Here is a 22,347-nt window from a genome sequence, read left to right on the forward strand (position 1 = left end):
GGCAGGCCAGTGGGGGACTGACGATGGGAGGCAGGCGGGGGATTAACATCGGCGGGTAGGTCGGTGGGGTCCCTCGTCCTAGCACGTCGGCAGTGCGTCCCTATGCTGGTCTTGAGTGGATAAGACATGTGTGACAGGAGGGTGGAGAGGAAGTGGGTCGAAATGGTTTGCTTGTTTTTGAGGAATCCCTATAACCCACATTTTTAAAAAGTATTTCAACCTAGAACTAGCCTAACCCGCGAGCCTTTTGAACAAAACGCGGGTTGTTGTGGGTCGAACCCGTTTCAACCCATATCTAAAGATGGCAATGGGTAAAAACCCGTTGGATATTACTTGCCCAAACCCATACCCGCGAAGAAAAAATATGACCGCTAAAAAACCTATACTCATGACGGGTATAAAATTTTGTCCAAACCCATGCCCATGCGGGTTTCGGGTACCCAACGGGTTTCCCATACCCACTAACATCAACACAAAAATAATTCATCATGTAAATGATAGTCAATGTATTAATAAGCCAGAATAAAAGGAACAAATGATAACTAATTTTAACTTATACTTTGTTACATTGAGTTTATTTCAATTTAAATATATTCAATTAATAATATTATAATACATATTTATAAGATGTGTTGATTTTAAGACGGGTTTTAAAAACTCATGGGTTTGCAGGTACGAGTAGTGAAAGAACAAACTTATGCCCACGTACCCGTTGAGTTTCCATTTGAACCTATTAATAAACCCATGGATAAAGAAATTGATCCAAACCCATATTCTAATAAAGCAAAAATCCAGTAGTAGGTATCCATTGTTATCTCTACCCACATTAACCTGCTAACCAAACACAAGCTAAAATCCTTACGCACTGCCAAACCCAAACAGGCCAAAAGTGCCCATGTGAGGCTCCGAGCCAATTTCCACCGCTTTGCACTGATGCAGCAGTCGTTTGCGCCTCAGAAATGCCTTTGTTTGGGCCTCCGACTACCAACAAGTGCGAAATAGACAGGTTGTAGTGAGTCAGGATTCCGAAAACCCACGTAGCCGACACAACAAGAAAGACGCATGTCAAGTCCAAGTCCAAGTCAGCGACGGTGGAAACGGCGTTGTTTAGTTGTTACTTGTTAGGCGACGATGGAAACGGCGTTGTTTAGTTATTAGGGCACTAGGAATGTGCCCGTGCGTTGCCACGAAAGTTATAAATTAGTACAAAACATAGATACGGAACGACAAACATCAATATGATATGCAAAATCCGTGGCAAAATATCACCGTAACACTAATACTATATTGGTGATATAAATATCAAGAATTCCAGTCCTTTAACAAAGTGGCTACAGGAGTACATACGGTAATTTTCAGCAAACTTTGCATGGGACACAGCTCACCTGATGTCGAGGACATGGGATGTGGGGTCCGTGACCGTCGCGCCGATGGCGAGGCGGTACGCGCGGTTGCGAGAGGCGCCGTTGAGCATGTCGAAGTAGGAGGTGGCGGCAAGGAGCTGCTTGTGGTGGCATCCCGTTCCGCCCGCTCCTTGTCACTTCCGTTTCCCCCGTTGCCGGGGGCTAGTAGTCATGTCGTGTTCCCACCTCTCCACCGCCTGGTCCTCATCGGCGCTCGCCAGCGGCGCCTCCTCAACCCAGCGGCGCTCCGCCTCGCGCACGGGCCTCGTGGTGTGGTGCTCCCTCCGCGAGCTCCGCAGCCGCATCGACTCCGTCAGGAACACGCAGAAGATCATACCTATGTATATTTCTGAAAAGAAACCGGTTTTAGTTCAGACTTCAGACTTCAGACTGATGGACACATTATGTAAGTTTGAGACAAAATGATTACTTCAAAACAATGAGTTGTGATCAATGCAACTATATAATCATATGCAATGATGCTATTAAACAACAATTTTCAGTTGATGTGAAATAATTGTTGACTAGAAACTAATTCTGAACTATGCTAAGAAATGCAATTCAACACTTTCGAACTATTTTCCGACCAAAAGAAATAAAACATTTCTGATCAAATTAGAGCAGTAATTATTGAAAGGGAATTAGACTCACACCTAGTCCCTAATTGATTTTGGTGGTTGAATTGCCCAACACAAACATTTGGACTAACTAAGTTTGCCCAAGTGTATAGATTACACAGATGTAAAAGGTCCAAGTTTTGGATTCAACAAAGGAGCAAAGTGGGAACCGAAGGCCCTCTGGTCTGGGAGCACCGGACTGTCCGGTGTACACCGGACAGTGTTCGGTGCACCAGAGGACTCCAACGCCAACTTGCCACCTTCGGGAATTTCCGGAGGTGACTCCGCTATAATTCACCGGACTGTCCGGTGTACACCGGACAGTGTCCGGTGCGCCAAGGGAGATCGGCCTCAGGAACTCGCCAGCTTCGGGAAACTCCAACGGCTAGTCCACTATAATTCACCGGACTGTCCGGTGTGCACCGGACTGTCCGGTGCAACTCCGGAGCAACGGCTATCTCCGCGCCAACGGCTCTCTGCCGCGCATTAAATGCGCGCTCTGCGCGCGCAGATGTCAGGCGCGCCCACTCCGGCACACCGGACAAGGAACAGTGCATGTCCGTTGTGCACCGGACACCCAGGCGGGCCCACAAGTCAGAAGCTCCAACGGTCAGAATCCAACGGCAGTGATGACGTGGCAGGGGGCACCGGACTGTCCGGTGTGCACCGGACTGTCCGGTGCGCCATCAAGCAGACAGCCTCCCAACGGCCACTTTTGGTGGTTGAGGCTATAAATACCCCAACCACCCCACCATTCATGGCATCCAAGTTTTCCACTTCCCAACTACTACAAGAGCTCTAGCATTCAATTCTAGACACACCAAAGAGATCAAATCCTCTCCAAATTCCACACAACACAATAGTGACTAGAGAGAGTGATTTGCTTGTGTTCTTTCGAGCTCTTGCGCTTGGATTGCTTTCTCCGTTCTTGATTCTTTCATTGCGATCAAACTCACTTGTAATTGAGACAAGAGACACCAAACTTGTGGTGGTCCTTGTGGGAACTTTGTGTTCCAAGTGATTGAGAAGAGAAAGCTCACTCGGTCCGTGGGATCGTTTGAGAGAGGGAAGGGTTGAAAGAGACCCGGCCTTTGTGGCCTCCTCAACGGGGAGTAGGTTTGCGAAAACCGAACCTCGGTAAAACAAATCCGCGTGTCACACTTCTTACTTGCTTGCGATTTGTTTTTCCACCCTCTCTCGCGGACTCGTTTATATTTCTAACGCTAACCCGGCTTGTAGTTGTGTTTATATTTGTAAAATTCAGTTTCGCCCTATTCACCCCCCCCCCTCTAGGCGACTATCAATTGGTATCAAAGCCCGGTGCTTCATTAGAGCCTAACCGCTCGAAGTGATGTCGGGAGATCACGCCAAGAAGGAGATGGAGACCGGCGATGTTGGGGACTTGTTCTCAAATGCTTCGAATTAAGAACAAGGCAACACGGAAAATGTTAAGTATTAAGGTCCTTCGTCCTTCATAACGATATATCCCTTCGGGATATATAGCATCTCGGACGAAGGTTACAAAGAACATACCTTCGTAAGCATAACAACGAAGAATAAAGCATTCACATAAATCATGAAATAAACATGTAAATATTATCATAGAATTATCTCTACTTGTATTAATGAATATAAATGACTTTGAAGTACAAATGTACCTTCGGTCTTGCGGAAGGCAAAAAGTACGAATGTGATGCGAAGGCAAAAAGCAGGTTCGCGTGAACAGTACAGAGGTACTGTTCATCTATTTATAGACACAGGTCGCAGCCTGTGACAAATTACAATTATGCCCCTTGCGGAAGTTTACAACATTGACTCGGACATACATGTATAAAAAGGTCATTCTGCCTCTATGTCGGTTTAAAACGCCGAAGCTCCATGAAAAGGGACCTTCGGCCATCTCTTAGAAACGACTTTGGCCGAAGCTGCTTCTTCGTGTGAGACCTTCGGCGTACCGAAGCACGACCCCAACAGTAGCCCCTTTCGCGGTGCTAGATCGTTCTTCGTAACGAGCTTGGCCCGTGAAAAAAAACCTCTTCAGCTTCGGGAAGCCGAAGGTCCAAAAAACACCTTCCCTGAGCTCGTTGCGGAGAAACGATCCGACTTCCGAGCGCGTGCCAAGCCCACTTTGTAGAGTTACTGTTTGGTCTTTGCGGTCCACTGCACAGCGGGTATGAGTTACTGCGCGCCTGGTGTAACAGTTCCACCGCTTCGCCTTCCTACCTGCAGCACTATATAAACAAACAGGTGGGTGTGAAGTTACCACAGCATTCATTGCTATTTGCACTGTTTCGCTGCCAAAATTTTTCACCATAGCCGAAGCTTAAGTCTCAGAATCGAACGAAGGTGCTTCTCAACGTCCGCTTCGTCAGAAAGAAGAGCTTCGGAGAAAAGAAAAAAGGAAAAAGTTTTTGACTTCCCAAACTTAGAATCAAATGGCGAGAATACGATCTACTGCCTAAGTTGTACGTGAGGGAGACGAAGCCGAAGGTTCAGACACTGTGCCCATCTCCGAAGCAATGCAGCGTTCCGGTCTACTGACTACAGAAGAAATGCCTGCTGCTGAAGCAGGCCCAACAACTGCCGAAGGAAAAGAAAACATTGAAGGGACTGACTCCGAAGATGACTATCACCTTGCTATGCCCAGCAAGCCCAGTCACCTGGATTTTGGGAAATCAACTGTTTCAAAAGCTGACCTTTCGAAGATGGTGAAAGCAGGTTATTTCAATGAGGACCAGAAGAAGCTACTCCGCTTCGGGGAAGAAGAAACCACCCCGAAGCCAAGGAAGGATGAGATTGTTATTTTCAAGAGTTTTTTAAAAGCCGGGCTTAGATTCCCTCTCCACGATATTGTTGCGGAGATACTAAGGAGGTTTGGTATCTACTTTCATCAATTGACTCCTAACGCCATCGTTAGGCTCAATGTTTATATCTGGGCCCTCCGAAGCCAAGCTGTGGAACCATTTGCTGACAGCTTCTGCCGAGCTCACGAATTACATTACCAAACAAAGGCCAGAAAAGATGGGCTACATGATAATTTCGGTTGCTATAATTTTGCCTACCGGAAGACAACAAAGTGTCCTGTCATCAGCTACCGAAGCAAATGGCCAGCAGGTTGGAAATCTGAGTGGTTTTATGTAAAAGTCGATGAAGACAAAGAAAAATTGGTACAAAGCCCTCTGGAGTTAATCTTCGGAGAGACAAGGCCACAATGCCGCATTGGCGACCTAAAAGGTCCCACCTGGGCTGCTCTGGGTGAATTTGAAATTATCTCAGAACATATTGGCACCAGGGATCTAGTTCAAGAGTTCTTGGCATTCAGAGTTTTCCCTACTCTAAAAGAGTGGGAGATGCCGAAGCTGGAGGGAGAGAAGAAGAAGGGGGAGCTTGTCCGGCTTCCCTATTACTTCAAGTTCAAGAAGTTCTTCAAAAAACCCTGCAAAGAATGGTTAGACACTGTTGAGGTGATGTGCAACGAAATCCTGGGGAATTACTCCAAAAAAGAGGATCAACTAATGACAGCAGCCTTCGGTGCCCGACCGAAACGAAGGCTGAACCGAGTGCTTGACGCCCTAGGCTTCGAATACCCAGACTACGAACAATTGAACAAGGGCGCCGAGGGCCTCAAAAGAAAAAGAGTAGCCGAAGCTCTGATCAGGGATGAAGAAATACCAGCAAAGGAGAAGAAAGTTCTCAAGAAAAGAAAAATATCTGCTCCGAAGCGCAAATCACCCGAAGAAGAGGAGACCCCCACACCGCCTTCTACCAGCGACGTGGAGGAAATTTTAAAGGTAATGACTGAACCCATGCCTACGAAGCTAAGTCCACTAGGGCTCCAACTGACGAAGCTTTTTGAAAAGGTGGACGAGCCGGATCAACCGAAGATAAACAAACCCAAACGGCAAAGAATTATTGCGGTAACTGAGGTTATCGACAAAACTCCACCTAGGTTGTCAATTCAGAAAACGGCAGCTGCTGAAGGTAGAGCTTCGGAAGTCGCGGCTACCGAAGCTGCCACACCCGAAGATGTAAATTTAGAAACTACTCTTGAAAATATTGACAAAATTTTGACGGAAAACATTGAAGAAGCTGCCACCGTTACTGAAGAAATCCTGGCCACAGTGCCAGGGAAAGGGAAAGAAATAGTCGAAGAAACTCCGGACGACGAAGCCTATTCTTTCCAGAATCTAATTGGGCAGAAACTGACGAAGGACGAAATAGAAGAACTCAAAGACTATGCCAAATCTTGCGGCTACAAGCCAGGAGCCCTTCTATTTGGGGGTGTAGATGATGAAAAACTAGGCTGTATTCGAGACCAGACTGGAGCTAAGGTAATCTGTACTCTATCGAAGAGTATCGGTTTTCCGAAGTTAGAGACAGACATCAGCCGCTACCGACGACAACATATCGTCGGCAGCTTGTTTTATTCTAACTTCAAGGTAAACAACCTTTTTCTCTGGTTTTTATTGCCGTTAACAATGAAAATATTACTTAACATAAGTTGTTTCTGTTCAGAGCATGCTACTGAGCAAAGCTCTGAAGATGCAACAAGACTTGGAGGACAAAAAGCACGAAGCTATAATTGAAAACTTGGAAAGCAAAATAAAAGAGCAATCTGCCATCATTGAAAAGAAAGACTTCGAGCTCCAATCGACCGAAGGCTTGCTGGCTGAAACTGAGGCTAAAATATTAGAGTTAAATTCGAAGCTTATCAATCAATCAAAACAATTTGATCAGGAGAAGCTAGAACTGAATTCGAAGCTTAAAGCCGAAGTCCAGACCAGCTCAGAATTGAAGAAAGCATTAACAAGCCTTCAAGACAAATGCTTGAACTTTGGCAATAATTGTATTGGACGATTAAAGAAGATATTTTACTCTGTTGGAGCCAGCAGTGGGAAATTTAACCCTTCGGCGGAAAATTTACCCCAGGCCTTCGATCATATTGAAGCTGAAATCGAAGAGCTTGACGAAGTTATAGCCGGGCACGGCGACTTCTGTGCCTGGGTAGCTTCTCGGGGTACCGCTGCTGCATTTCTGAAGGCCGGCTGCGAACATGGAAAGGTTGTCAACAGGCCCAACTTCACCTTATCTTCATCAATCCTGGATGATATGCCCGACCTCGCCCGAAGTATCTCCAATAGATTTATAAAAATGGTATGGACAAAGGGCGGGCGAGAGAAAGCTGGAGACGAAGCCCGAAGTCATCTTGAACCAGTAAGAAATGACATTTCGTGCTTACCTTTTCCTTTGGGCTTGATTCTTATGATTCCTTGACTCATGTAGGATGACGAAGGTGAAGATGATGCCTAGGATATGTCGCCGAAGTTGTCGTCGAAGCTGAAGCTTAATGAAGACTAGCAGAAGTGTGCTTTAGAAAAACTCAGGATAATTTTGTAACAACTCTTGTAAATAGAATTAAACTGTTCTTCAAGGAACTTTGTACATACCTTGTAATATATTCTTACCCTTCGATTGAGGTGCTTTGATGTGGACGAAATCAGTTTTTTGAGCCGAAGGCGAAAAAACACCTTCCCTTCTTTTCGTACACAACGAAGCATAAAAGGCCGCTTCCTCTTTTTGCCGAAGCCTTTCCTTACATAACAAAACATAAAAGACTGCTACTCTTATCTGCCGAAGCTTTTATTTACATAACAAAACATAAAAGACTGCTACTCTTATACACAACGATTCATAAAAAACCACTTCTTCGAAACCTTTCTTTTACATAACGAATCATAACAAACCATTTATCCGAAACTTTTCTCTGTGCCGAAGCAACCATTTAGGAACACAAATGCTATGAATGAATGCTTATGCATGCAAATGCCATGATGTAATGTGCAAATGAATGTCCGAAGCGTATGTCCGAAGCCACACTCATCCATCATTTTCTTAGGAGCAAACACACGTCAGCTCTGCATTCCCTTAGGAACGACTTTGGAGCATCTTTGCCTTTTTCTTAGGCAGTATCAGCGTTGACTTTTCGCTGTAAGCTCTGCATCCCCCTAGGGACGTCTTTGGAGCTTCTTCGTCTTTTACTTAGACGGTATAAGCTCTGCATTCCCTTAGGAACGACTTTGGAGCTTCTTCGCCTTTTACTTTCGGCGGAATCAGCGTTGACTTTTCGCTGTGAGCTCTGCATCCCCTTAGGGACGTCTTTGGAGCTTCTTCTCTTTTTTAGTTTCGGCACTCGATGGTGCGCTCTCAGCTTTTACATTTACATTCTTTGGGGGATTTTGCTCTTATAAATCTAAAAAGGAAATTACATATGATGGCCCCATTAAAAACCTTTCTCCCCCTTTAGAAAGGAAAAGGGTGCCATGAAAAAGAAAAGAAAAGTCAAAATTACATCGAGTTATACATAAAACCGCCGAAGCTCATCCGCATTCCAAGATCTTGGAATTTCATTGCCATCCATGTCCTTCAGTCTGTACGAACCAGGCCTTGACGAAGATGCTACTAAGAAAGGCCCTTCCCATTTCAGTTGCAATTTGCCCACTGTATCCGGATTGGCCACTCTCCGAAGCACCAAGTGTCCTGGCTCAATATTTTTTAGCCGGACCTTTCTATCTCGCCATTTAACTGTTTCAGCCTGGTACTTATTGATATTCTCCACGGCCTGAAGCCTGATCCCTTCTAAGGCATCTTTTTCCACGAGACAAGTATCTTCGGGACCTGATTCTGCCGAAGCTACCACTCTTATTGATCCAGCTTTGGCTTCTTCCGGGGTTATTGCTTCGTCACCAAATAACAACTTAAATGGGGTAAAGCCTGTAGATCTTGATGTTGTTGTGTTATGGCTCCATACCACTTTGGTAAGCTGATCTGGCCACTTTCCCCTTGGTTGATTAAAGATTAGCTTCATTATTCCTGTCATTATGATGCCGTTGGCCCTTTCAACAAGCCCATTCGACTCCGGGTGCCTGACTGACGCAAAGTGGATCTTCATGCCAATTTGATCACAAAAATTTCTGAATTCTTCGGAGTCAAATTGTGTTCCATTATCTACAGTTATAGCCTTCGGCACTCCGAAGCGACAGACAATATTCTGCCAGAAAAATTTTTGGACAGTGGCCGAAGTTATTGTAGCTAATGGCTTCGCCTCAATCCACTTGGAAAAATATTCCACAGCAACTACAACATATTTCAGATTGCCTTGAGCCGGTGGTAATGGGCCCAGCAAATCGAGGCCCCACCTTTGCAATGGCCAGATGGGTTGTATTAGCTGTGTCAAAGACGAAGGTTGTTTTTGATCTCTTGCACATTTCTGACAACCTTCGCACTTTTGAACTAACTCAGCTGCATCCGAAGCTGCCTTCGGCCAATAAAATCCTTGACGGAACACTTTTCCAAGTAACGGCCTGGATCCGATGTGGGATCCACAAAGGCCTGCATGTATCTCCTTCATCAACTCTATACCTTCGGCTCTAGACAAGCACTTGAGCAGCGGGGCACAAACTCCATGCTTGTATAACTCCCCTTCTATAATGATATACGGACGAGCTCTTGCCTCTATTCTTTTATTATAAGCTTCGTCATCTGATAGGAAGTTGCCCTGAAGGTAAGAAATTATTTCAGTTCTCCAATCTTCACTGTACACAGGAGAAATAGTAAGAACTGCTCTTTCAAGTAACTCCACTGAAGGTGCCTTTATTGTTTCGAAGAATACATCCGAAGGTAGCGGCAGCCCCTGTGCTGCAGACCTGGCTAACAAATCAGCATGTTCATTTTGCCCTCGAGGGATATTCTTAACAGAAAATCCTTCGAAGGAAGCTTCGATCCTTCGGACTGTGTCTAGGTATTTTTCAAGCTTCGGGTCTTTAGCCTTGCAACTTTTGTCAATATGACCCGAAACAATCTGAGAATCAGTTTTAAGGATCACCCTCCTGATCCCCATCGCCTTTAGTTTCCGAAGACCCAGGAGCAAGGCTTCGTACTCAGCAATATTGTTCGTGCAGCTGAAGTCCAGTCTTGCTGCATAGCAAGTTTTAACCTTGGACGGTGAAACCAAAACAGCAGCTGCTCCTGCTCCGAAGGTTCCCCAGGAGCCATCACAAAACACTGTCCATGCTTCGGCATCTTTATTCGCTTCTTCGCCCTGAGCCCCTGGCGTCCAGTCGGCAATAAAATCTGCCAATGCTTGAGACTGGATCGAGGATCTGTGCACATAATCAATGTAAAATTCATTAAGCTCCGCAGCCCATTTTCCAATTCGGCCAGTAGCTTCTTTATTTCTCATGATATCTTTCAACGGCTGCGAAGAAGGAACAATAATATTATATGCCTGAAAATAATGCCGAAGCTTCCTGGATGCCATTAGAACGGCATACAACACCTTCTCCAGTTCTGTATAATTTTTCTTTGAGACACTAAGGACCTCAGATACAAAATATACTGGGACCTGCTTCTTGATTTGTCCATCAAACTTCTCCTGCACAAGTGCCGCACTTACTGCTGAGTGCGAAGCTGCCACATACAACAACAGAGGAGCCCCTGGCATTGGTGGAGTTAATGTTGTTAGATCTATCAGGTATTGCTTGAGTTCTTCGAAAGCTTTTTGTTGAGCTGGGCCCCATTGAAAGACTTCAGCTGATTTTAGCACCTCGAAGAAGGGTAGATTTCTTTCCGCTGATCTGGATATAAATCTGTTAAGAGATGCCAGTCTTCCTGTCAATCTTTGGGCCCCCTTTCTTGTGGTTGGTGGCTCCATTCGAAGTATAGCTTCGATTTTATTTGGGTTAGCTTCAATTCCCTTTGTTGAAACCAAGCATCCAAGGAACTTACCCTTCTTTACTCCGAAGACACATTTTTCTGGATTCAGCTTCAGACCAGCTTGTCTGAAGCTGGCGAAGGTCTCCTGCAGATCAGCAATATGGTCTTCTTGCTTCGTGCTTTTTACAATAATGTCATCAACATAGGTCAACACATTTCTGCCTATCTGAGATTGGAGAACCTTCGCAGTCATCCTGCTGAAACTCCCTCCAGCATTCTTAAGCCCCTCAGGCATCCGAAGATAGCAATATGTACCACTTGGGGTTATGAAACTAGTCTTCGGCTCATCCTCCTTTTTCATCCAGATTTGATGATAGCCTGAGTAACAATCCAGGAGACTCATGAGTTCCGAAGAAGCTGCTGCATCAACTAAAGAGTCTATCCTTGGCAGCGGGAACTCATCCTTCGGACAAGCCTTGTTGAGATCTGTGAAATCAATACACATTCTCCACTTTCCATTGGCCTTCTTCACCATAACAGTGTTAGCTAGCCATTCTGGATACTTCACTTCTCTGATAACTCCTGCACTTAGGAGTCTTTTTACTTCGTTGCGAGCCCCTTCGGCCTTGTCATCAGACATTTTCCGAAGCCTCTGCTTGCGGGGTCTGAAGGATGGGTCAACATTGAGCGAATGTTCAATAACATCCCGATTCACTCCACAAAGATCATTGGCTGACCATGCAAAAACATCTTTATTGTTGAATAAAAACCTTATCAAGGTTTTCTCTTGATCTTCAGATAATTGCGAGCCCAATAGCACCTTCTGCTCTGCTATATCCTCACACAGCAGCATGGGCTTCGGCTGATCAGCCGAAGCTGCTTTTTCCCTCCTGAACTTGTACTGTTCACAAGCTTCAACTCCATCTATATTATGGATTGCCTTGGAATCAGTCCAGCTTCCTTCGGCCCTTCTGGCAGCTTCCTGACTCCCATGAATAGCAATAGGCCCTTGGTCCGAAGGTATCTTCATGCAGAGATAAGCTGGGTGAAGAATTGCTTCAAAAGCATTTAGGGTACCACGACCAATGATGGCGTTGTAGGGGTATTCCATGTCAACAATATCAAACACAATTTGCTCAGTCCTTGTGTTATTAACAAATCCGAAGGTTACCGGCATGGTAATCTTCCCGAGTGCCACAATCTGCCGCCCTCCGAAGCCACAAAGAGGGTGCGTAGCATCATGAATCTTGTCTTCAGGCTCTTGCATCTGTCTGAAGGCTTTGGCAAATATAATGTCAGCTGCACTGCCTGTGTCAACTAGGACATTGTGAACCAGAAACCCTTTGATCACACAAGAAATGACCATAGCATCATTGTGAGGATAGTCCTTGAGCTGAAGATCTTCCTGAGAGAAGGTAATTGGAATGTGAGACCATTTTGACTTAATGAAGGGTCCCTGCACTCCAACATGCTGCACCCTTCTCTGAGCCTCCTTCTTCTGCTTTTTGTTAGCTGGCTCTGAGCAAGAACCGCCTGTTATCGGGAGCACCAGCTTCGAAGCCGAAGCAGCTCCAGCTTGAGTGTTGAACGAAGCCATCAGCTCAGAAAGGTGGAAGTGAGTTGACCGGAGGTGGGCGCCAATGTTGGGGACTTGTTCTCAAATGCTTCGAATTAAGAACAAGGCAACACGGAAAATGTTAAGTATTAAGGTCCTTCGTCCTTCATAACGATATATCCCTTCGGGATATATAGCATCTCGGACGAAGGTTACAAAGAACATACCTTCGTAAGCATAACAACGAAGAATAAAGCATTCACATAAATCATGAAATAAACATGTAAATATTATCATAGAATTATCTCTACTTGTATTAATGAATATAAATGACTTTGAAGTACAAATGTACCTTCGGTCTTGCGGAAGGCAAAAAGTACGAATGTGATGCGAAGGCAAAAAGCAGGTTCGCGTGAACAGTACAGAGGTACTGTTCATCTATTTATAGACACAGGTCGCAGCCTGTGACAAATTACAATTATGCCCCTTGCGGAAGTTTACAACATTGACTCGGACATACATGTATAAAAAGGTCATTCTGCCTCTATGTCGGTTTAAAACGCCGAAGCTCCATGAAAAGGGACCTTCGGCCATCTCTTAGAAACGACTTTGGCCGAAGCTGCTTCTTCGTGTGAGACCTTCGGCGTACCGAAGCACGACCCCAACAGGCGAAAAGCCCACTACAAGCCACGGGAGCACTTCATCGGAAGAGTCCCGCACCAAGAGGAAGGAGAAGAAGAAGAGCTCCTCCAACAAAGGGAAGGAGAAGAAATCTTCTTCGCACCACAAAGAGAAGAAGGAGAGATCTTCCTCCCACAAGCCACATCGGAGAGGGGACAAGCACAAAAGGATGAGAAAAGTGGTCTACTACGAGACAGACACTTCATCAACATCGACCTCCGACTCCGATGCGCCCTCCGTAACTTCTAAACGCCAAGAGCGTAAGAAGTTTAGTAAGATCCCCCTACATTACCCTCGCATTTCTAAAAATGCACCTTTACTTTCCGTCCCATTAGGCAAACCACCAACTTTTGATGGTGAAGATTATGCTAGGTGGAGTGATTTAATGCGATTTCATCTAACCTCACTCCACAAAAGTATATGGGATGTTGTTGAGTTTGGTGCACAGGTACCATCCGTAGGGGATAAAGACTATGATGAGGATGAGGTGGCCCAAATCGAGCACTTCAACTCTCAAGCGACAACAATACTCCTCGCCTCCTTAAGTAGAGAGGAGTATAACAAAGTTCAAGGGTTGAAGAACGCCAAGGAAGTTTGGGATGTGCTCAAAACCGCGCACGAAGGAGATGAGCTCACCAAAATCACCAAGCGGGAAACGATCGAGGGGGAGCTCGGTCGGTTCCGACTTCGCAAAGGGGAGGAGCCACAACACATGTACAACCGGCTCAAGACTTTGGTGAACCAAGGGCGCAACCTCGGGAGCACGAAGTGGGACGACCACGAAATGGTTAAGGTTATTCTAAGATCTCTCATTTTCCTTAACCCCACTCAAGTTCAATTAATTCGTGGTAATCCTAGATATACTAAAATGACCCCCGAGGAAGTTATCGGGAATTTTGTAAGTTTTGAGTGCATGATCGAAGGCTCGAGGAAGATCAACGAACTTGATGATCCATCCACATCTGAAGCTCAACCCGTCGCATTTAAGGCGACGGAGGAAAAGAAGGAGGAGGCTACACCAAGTCGACAACCTATAGACGCCTCCAAGCTCGACAATGAGGAAATGGCGCTCGTCATCAAGAGCTTCCGCCAAATCCTCAAGCAAAGGAGAGGGAAAGACTACAAGTCCCGCTCCAAGAAGGTTTGCTACAAGTGTGGTAAGCCCGGTCACTTTATTGCTAAATGTCCATTATCAAGTGATAGTGACAGGGGCGACGACAAGAAGGGGAGAAGAAAGGAGAAGAAGAGGTACTACAAGAAGAAGGGCGGCGATGCCCATGTTTGTCGAGAGTGGGACTCCGACGAAAGCTCTAGCGACTCCTCCGACGACGAGGACGCCGCCAACATCGCCGTCACCAAGGGACTCCTCTTCCCCAACGTCGGCCACAAGTGCCTCATGGCAAAGGACGGCAAAAAGAAGGTTAAATCTAAATCCTCCACTAAATATGAATCCTCTAGTGATGATAATGCTAGTGATGAGGAAGATAACTTGCGCTCTCTTTTTGCCAACCTTAACATGCAACAAAAGGAAAAATTAAATGAATTAATTAGTGCCATCCATGAGAAGGATGATCTCTTGGACTCCCAAGAGGACTTCCTAATCAAGGAAAATAAAAAGCATGTTAAGGTTAAAAATGCTTATGCTCTAGAAATTGAGAAATGTGAAAAATTATCTAGTGAGCTAAGCACTTGTCGTGAGATGATTGACAACCTTAGGAATGAAAATGCTAGTTTAAATGCTAAGGTTGATTCACATGTTTGCAATATTTCAATTCCCAATCCTAGAGATAATAATGATGATTTGCTTGCTAGGATTGAAAAATTAAACACTTCTCTTGCTAGCCTTAGAATAGAAAATGATAATTTGATTGCTAAGGCTAAAGATTTTGATGTTTGCAATATCACTATTTCCGATCTTAGAGATAAAAATGATATATTACGTGCTAAGATTGTTGAACTTAATTCTTGCAAACCGTCTACATCTACTATTGAGCATGTGTCTATTTGTGATAGATGTAGAGATATTGATGTTAATGCTATTCATGATCACATGTCTTTAATTAAACAACAAAATGATCATATAGCAAAACTAGATGCTAAAATTACCGAGCACAACTTAGAAAATGAGAAATTTAAATTTGCTCGTAGCATGCTTTATAATGGGAGACGCCCTGGCATTAAGGATGGCATTGGCTTCCAAAAAGGAGACAATGACAAACTTAATGCCCCTCCTAAGAACTTGTCTAACTTTGTTAAGGGCAAGGCTCCCATGCCTCAGGATAACGAGGGCTACATTTTGTACCCTGCCGGCTATCCTGAGAGCAAAATTAGGAAAATTCATTCTAGGAAGTCTCACTCTGGCCCTAATCATGCTTTTATGTATAAGGGTGAGACATCTAGCTCTAGGCAACCAACCCGTGCTAAGTTGCCTAGAAAGAAAATTCCAAGTGCATCAAATGATCATGACATTTCATTTAAGACTTTTGATGCATCGTATGTTTTAACTAACAAATACGGCAAGGTAGTTGCAAAGTTTGTTGGGGGCAAACACAAGGGCTCCAAGACTTGTGTTTGGGTACCCAAAGTTCTTGTTTCTAATGCCAAAGGACCCAAAACCGTTTGGGTACCTAAAATCAAGAACTAAAATTGTTTTGCAGGTTTATGCATCCGGGGGCTCAAGCTGGATACTCGACAGCGGGTGCACAAACCACATGACAGGGGAGAAGAAGATGTTCTCCTCCTACGAGAAAAACCAAGATCCCCAACGAGCTATCACATTCGGGGATGGAAATCAAGGTTTGGTCAAAGGTCTTGGTAAAATAGCTATATCTCCTGACCATTCCATTTCAAATGTTTTTCTTGTAGATTCTTTAGATTACAATTTGCTTTCTGTATCTCAATTATGCAAAATGGGCTACAACTGTCTATTCACTGATGTAGGTGTCACTGTCTTTAGAAGAAGTGATGATTCAATAGCATTTAAGGGTGTGTTAGAGGGTCAGCTATACTTAGTAGATTTTGATAGAGCTGAACTCGACACATGCTTAATTGCTAAGACTAACATGGGCTGGCTCTGGCATCGCCGACTAGCACATGTTGGGATGAAGAATCTTCACAAGCTTCTAAAGGGAGAACACATTTTAGGACTAACAAATGTTCATTTTGAGAAAGACAGGATTTGTAGCGCATGCCAGGCAGGAAAGCAAGTTGGCTCTCATCATCCGCATAAGAACATAATGACGACCGACAGGCCACTGGAGCTCCTACACATGGATCTATTCGGCCCGATCGCTTACATAAGCATCGGCGGGAGTAAGTACTGTCTAGTTATTGTGGATGATTATTCTCGCTTCACTTGGGTATTCTTCTTACAGGAAAAATCTCAAACCCAAGAGACCTTAAAGGGATTCTTGAGACGGGCTCAAAATGAGTTCGGCTTAAGGATCAAGAAAATAAGAAGCGACAACGGGACGGAGTTCAAGAATTCTCAAATTGAAGGCTTCCTTGAGGAGGAGGGAATCAAGCATGAGTTCTCTTCTCCCTACACGCCACAACAAAATGGTGTAGTGGAGAGGAAGAATCGAACTCTATTGGACATGGCAAGAACCATGCTTGATGAGTACAAGACTTCGGATCGGTTTTGGGCAGAGGCTGTCAACACCGCTTGCTATGCCATCAACCGATTATATCTTCACCGAATCCTCAAGAAGACATCATATGAACTCCTAATCGGTAAAAAGCCCAACATTTCATATTTTAGAGTCTTTGGTAGCAAATGCTTTATTCTTGTTAAAAGAGGTAGAAAATCTAAATTTGCTCCTAAGACTGTAGAAGGCTTTTTACTTGGTTATGACTCAAACACAAGGGCATATAGGGTCTTTAACAAGTCTACTGGACTAGTTGAAGTCTCATGTGACGTTGTGTTTGATGAAACTAACGGCTCTCAAGTAGAGCAAGTTGATCTTGATGAGACAGGTATTGAAGAGGCCCCATGCATCGCGCTAAGGAACATGTCCATTGGGGATGTGAAAGGGAAATGTGCCCTTGGGCCATTTTTAAGTATTTTGGTGATTGAGTGCAAACACAAGGGCCTAAATGTGAATTTATGTACATGGATGAACAAGGTGAAAATCATGAAGTAAAGGTATGTTTCTAAGCCTTAGTACATTGGTTTTAAGTACTAATATATTTGTCTAAGTGTTAGAAACAGAAAGAAGAAGAATAGAGAAAAGGAGAAGGGACTTGGCTGTGTGCTGCCAAGACCCAGCTCGGTCTGGAGCACCGGACTGTCCGGTGTGCACCGGACAGTGTCCGGTGCGCCAGGCTGGCGCGACTCGAACTGGCCGCTCTCGGGAAATTGGCCGGCGGCGTACGGCTAAAATTCACCGGACTGTCCGGTGTGCACCGGACTGTCCGGTGAGCCAACGGTCGGCCAGGGCCAACGGTTGGCCGCGCAATCCGCGCGGGACACGTGGCCGAGCCAACGGTCGGAAGACGGCACCGGACTGTCCGGTGTGCACCGGACATGTCCGGTGCGCCAACAGCGCCAGATCTGCCAACGGTCTGCAACGGTCGTCTTCGCCGTTTAAGGAAACAAATCGGGCACCGGACAGTGTCCGGTGTGCACCGGACTGTCCGGTGCCCCCGACGACAGAAGGCAAGGATGGCCTTCCGGATTTGCTCTCAACGGCTCCTAGCTGCCTTGGGGCTATAAAAGGAGCCCCTAGGCGCATGGAGGAGACACACAAGCAACCTTTGAGCATTCTTGATCATCCACACTAAGTCTCTGCGCATTCGTTTGTGTTTCTAAGTGATTCGAGCTCTGTTCTAAGTGAGAACTCTGAGATAGTCTTGTGAGCTCGATTCTTGGCCGTGTGTGTGCGCTTTTGCTGTGGATTTGTGTGTGTTGCTTCCCTCCCTTACTCTGTGTTTCATTTGTGATCATATACTTGTAAGGGCAAGAGACTCCAATTTGTGGAGATTCCTTGCAAACGGGATAGTGAAAGGAAAACAAAACACCGTGGTATTCAAGTGGGTCTTTGGACCGCTTGAGAGGGGTTGATTGCAACCCTCGTCCGTTGGGACGCCACAACGTGGAGTAGGCAAGCGTTGGTCTTGGCCGAACCACGGGATAAAACCACTGTGTCACTCTGTGCTTGATTCTCTTGTGGTACTGTGTTTTGTTGAGACTTCACCTTAGCCACTTGGCAATAATTGTGCTAACACTTAACAAGTTTTTGTGGCTTAAGTTTGAAGTTTTTACAGGATCACCTATTCACCCCCCCCCTCTAGGTGCTCTCAATTGGTATCGGAGCCGTTCTCTTCAAGAAAGGGACTAACCGCCCGAAGAGATGGATCCTAAGGGGAAGGGAATTGTGATCAACGACAAGGAGAAGGAGTCCTTCGTCAACGAGCCAAGGGATGACAAGTCCAATGACTCGGGCTCGGGCCACAAGCGAAGAGATGGGAAGAAGAAGAAGACAAGACGTATCAAGGAGATCGTCTACTACGACAGCGATGAGTCCTCTTCTTCCCAAAAGGACGACGACTACGACAAACAAAGGAAACCGGTTAATTCTAACTTTTCTTTTGACTACTCTCGTATTCCGCATAGTTCAAATTCACATTTGCTTTCCATTCCACTCGGCAAGCCCCCACACTTTGATGGGGAGGACTACGGATTTTGGAGCCACAAAATGCGTAGTCACCTATTCTCTCTCCATCCTAGTATATGGGAGATTGTAGAGAGTGGAATGCATTTTGATAGTTCGGATAGTCCCATGTTCATTAATGAACAAATTCATAAGAATGCACAAGCTACTACTGTTCTTCTAGCTTCCTTGTGCAGGAATGAATACCATAAGGTGAGCGGCTTGGATAACGCCAAGCAAATCTGGGACACCCTCAAGATTTCTCATGAGGGGAACGACGTCACCTTACTCACCAAGATGGAGTTGGTGGAGGGCGAGCTTGGACGGTTCGCAATGATAAGGGGCGAGGAGCCAACGCAAACATACAATCGGCTCAAGACCCTTATCAACAAGATAAGAAGCTACGGGAGCACGCGATGGACGGACCACGACGTCGTCCGCCTAATGCTAAGGTCATTTACCGTTCTTGATCCTCACTTGGTGAACAATATACGTGAAAATCCCAGGTACACCAAGATGTCGCCCGAAGAAGTTCTTGGGAAATTTGTTAGCGGGCGAATGATGATCAAGGAGGCGAGATATGTGGACGACGCCTTGAATGGTCCGATCAACGAGCCGCAACCTCTCGCTCTCAAGGCAACACGAAGCAAGGAGGCGCTACCTAGCAAGGTGGCACAAATTGAGGCGGCTGGACTCAACGATGAAGAAATGGCCCTCATTATCAAGAGATTCAAGACGGTGCTAAAGGGTCGCAATGGACAGCCGAGCAAGACTAAGACCAAGGGGAAGCGATCATGCTTCAAATGCGGTAAGCTTGGTCATTTTATTGCTAACTGTCCTGAAAATGATAGTGACCAGGAAAAGGGGAACAAGAGGGAAAAGAAGAAGCATTACAAGAAGGCAAAGGGCGAGGCGCATCTAGGCAAGGAATGGGACTCGGATTGCTCCTCGTCCGACTCCGACAATGAAGGACTCGCCGCCACTGCCTTCAACAAATCGGCTCTCTTCCCCAACGAGCGTCTCACATGTCTTATGGCAAGGGAGAAGAAGGTGAGTACTCAAGACTCCACTTATGCTTCTTCTAGTGATAGTGAGTCTAGTGATGATGACATAGATTATTCATGCTTGTTCAAGGGCTTAGATAGATCTAAGATAGATAAAATCAATGAATTGATTGATGCATTGAATGAAAAGGATAGGCTTTTAGAAAAGCAGGAGGATTTATTGTATGATGAACATGATAAATTTGTAGAGGCACAAAAATCATATGCTTTAGAAGTAAAAAGAAATGAAATGCTTTCTTATGAACTATCTACTTGTCATGAAACCATTTCTACTTTACAAGGTGTTAACAATGATTTAAATGCTAAGTTAGAAGTAGCAAATAAATCTAATTCTTGTGTAGAACATGTTAAGATTTGCACTAGGTGTAAGGATTTCGATGTTGATGCCTGTAGTGAACATCTAGTTTTAATTTCCAAATTAAATAAGGAAGTGGCTAGTCTTAATGCTCAACTTAAGACTAGCAAGAATGAAGTTGATAAAATAAAATTTGCAAGGGATGCCTATACGGTTGGTAGACACCCCTCAATTAAGGATGGTCTTGGCTTCAAGAGAGAGGCCAAGAACTTAACAAGCCATAAGGCTCCCATCTTCGTCAAGGAGAAAGGGAAGGCCCCTATGGCTAGTAATGCTAAAAAGAACCATGCTTTTATGTATTATGATAGGAGAAATGCTAGAAATGCTTATAATGATTTTGATTCACATGTTTATGATTCTCATGCCATGTTTGCCTCTAGTTCTTCTTATAAGCATGATAGGGATATGCCTAGGAGAAATATTGCTCATGTGCCTAGAAAGAATGTTATTCATGCTCCTAGGAAAGTAGTGAATGAACCTTCTATAATTTATTGTGCTTTAAACACTTCCTTTGCTATTTGTAGAAAGGATAGGAAAATAGTTGCTAGGAAGTTAGGGGCAGAATGCAAGGGAGACAGGACTTGCATTTGGGTCCCTAAGGACATTTGTGCTAACCTTGCAGGACCCAACATGAGTTGGGTACCTAAGACCCAAGCCTAAATTTGCCTTGCAGGTTTATGCATCCGGGGGTTCAAGCTGGATTATTGACAGCGGATGCACAAACCATATGACGGGGGAGAAGAATATGTTCACCTCCTACGTCAAAAATAAGGATTCCCAAGATTCAATTATATTCGGTGATGGGAATCAAGGCAAGGTAAAAGGGCTAGGTAAAATTGCAATTTCTAATGAGCATTCCATATCAAATGTATTCTTAGTGGAAAGTCTTGGATATAATTTGCTATCTGTCAGTCAATTATGTCAAATGGGATATAATTGTTTATTTACAAATGTAGATGTGTCTGTCTTTAGAAGATGTGATGGTTCACTAGCTTTTAAGGGTGTACTAGACGGCAAACTTTATTTAGTTGATTTTGCAAAAGAAGAGGCCGGTCTAGATGCATGCTTAATGGCTAAGACTTGCATGGGCTGGCTATGGCATCGCCGCTTAGCACATGTGGGGATGAAGAACCTTCAAAAGCTTCTAAAGGGAGAACACGTGATAGGTTTGACTAACGTGCATTTCGAAAAAGATAGACCTTGTGCAGCTTGTCAAGCAGGTAAACAAGTGGGAGGAGCGCATCACGGCAAGAACGTGATGACCACTTCAAGACCCCTGGAGCTACTGCATATGGACCTCTTCGGACCCGTCGCCTATCTAAGCATAGGGGGAAGTAAGTATGGTTTAGTTATTGTTGATGATTTTTCCCGCTTCACTTGGGTGTTCTTTTTGCAGGATAAGTCTGAAACCCAAGGGACCCTCAAACGCTTCCTCAGGAGAGCTCAAAATGAGTTTGAGCTCAAAGTGAAAAAGATAAGAAGCGACAACGGGTCCGAGTTCAAGAACCTTCAAGTGGAGGAGTTCCTTGAAGAGGAAGGGATCAAGCACGAGTTCTCCGCTCCCTACACACCACAGCAAAATGGTGTGGTAGAGAGGAAGAACAGGACGCTCATCGACATGGCGAGGACGATGCTAGGAGAGTTCAAGACCCCCGAGTGCTTTTGGACGGAAGCCGTGAACACAGCGTGCCACGCCATCAACAGGGTCTACCTTCATCGCCTCCTCAAGAAGACGTCGTATGAGCTACTAACCGGTAACAAACCCAATGTATCGTACTTTCGTGTATTTGGGAGTAAATGCTACATTCTAGTGAAGAAAGGTAGAAATTCTAAGTTTGCTCCCAAAGCTGTAGAAGGGTTTTTGTTAGGTTATGACTCAAATACAAAGGCGTATAGAGTCTTCAACAAATCATCGGGGTTGGTTGAAGTCTCTAGCGACGTTGTATTTGATGAGACTAATGGCTCTCCAAGAGAGCAAGTTGTTGATTGTGATGATGTAGATGAAGAAGATGTTCCGACGGCCGCTATACGGACCATGGCGATTGGAGAAGTACGGCCACAGGAACAAGATGAACGAAATCAACCTTCTTCCTCAACTATGGTGCATCCCCCAACCGAAGATGACGAACAGGTACCTCAAGTGGAGGCGCTCGATCAAGGGGGAGCACAAGATAATCATGTGATGGAGGAAGAAGTGCAACCGGCACCTCCAACCCAAGTTCGAGCGATGATTCAAAGGGATCATCCCGTCGACCAAATTCTGGGTGACATTAGCAAGGGAGTAACTACTCGATCTCGATTAGTTAATT

At 45.0% G+C, this 22,347-nt stretch overlaps 1 long non-coding RNA gene across 1 annotated transcript in view; it reads right to left on the minus strand.

Moving 5' to 3' along the window:
• Positions 1-1,255: 1,255 nt before the first annotated feature.
• The window catches only part of LOC103639331 (uncharacterized), a 29,140-nt gene continuing 8,048 nt past the window's right edge, over positions 1,256-22,347 (minus strand). Inside the window, exon 2 of the long non-coding RNA XR_559379.1 lies at positions 1,256-1,752. This is a non-coding gene — a long non-coding RNA (uncharacterized lncRNA). The remainder of the gene's footprint in view (positions 1,753-22,347) is intronic.

This window comes from Zea mays, chromosome 9 (assembly GCF_902167145.1).
Source record: "Zea mays cultivar B73 chromosome 9, Zm-B73-REFERENCE-NAM-5.0, whole genome shotgun sequence".
NCBI classification, from domain to species: Eukaryota; Viridiplantae; Streptophyta; class Magnoliopsida; order Poales; family Poaceae; genus Zea; species Zea mays.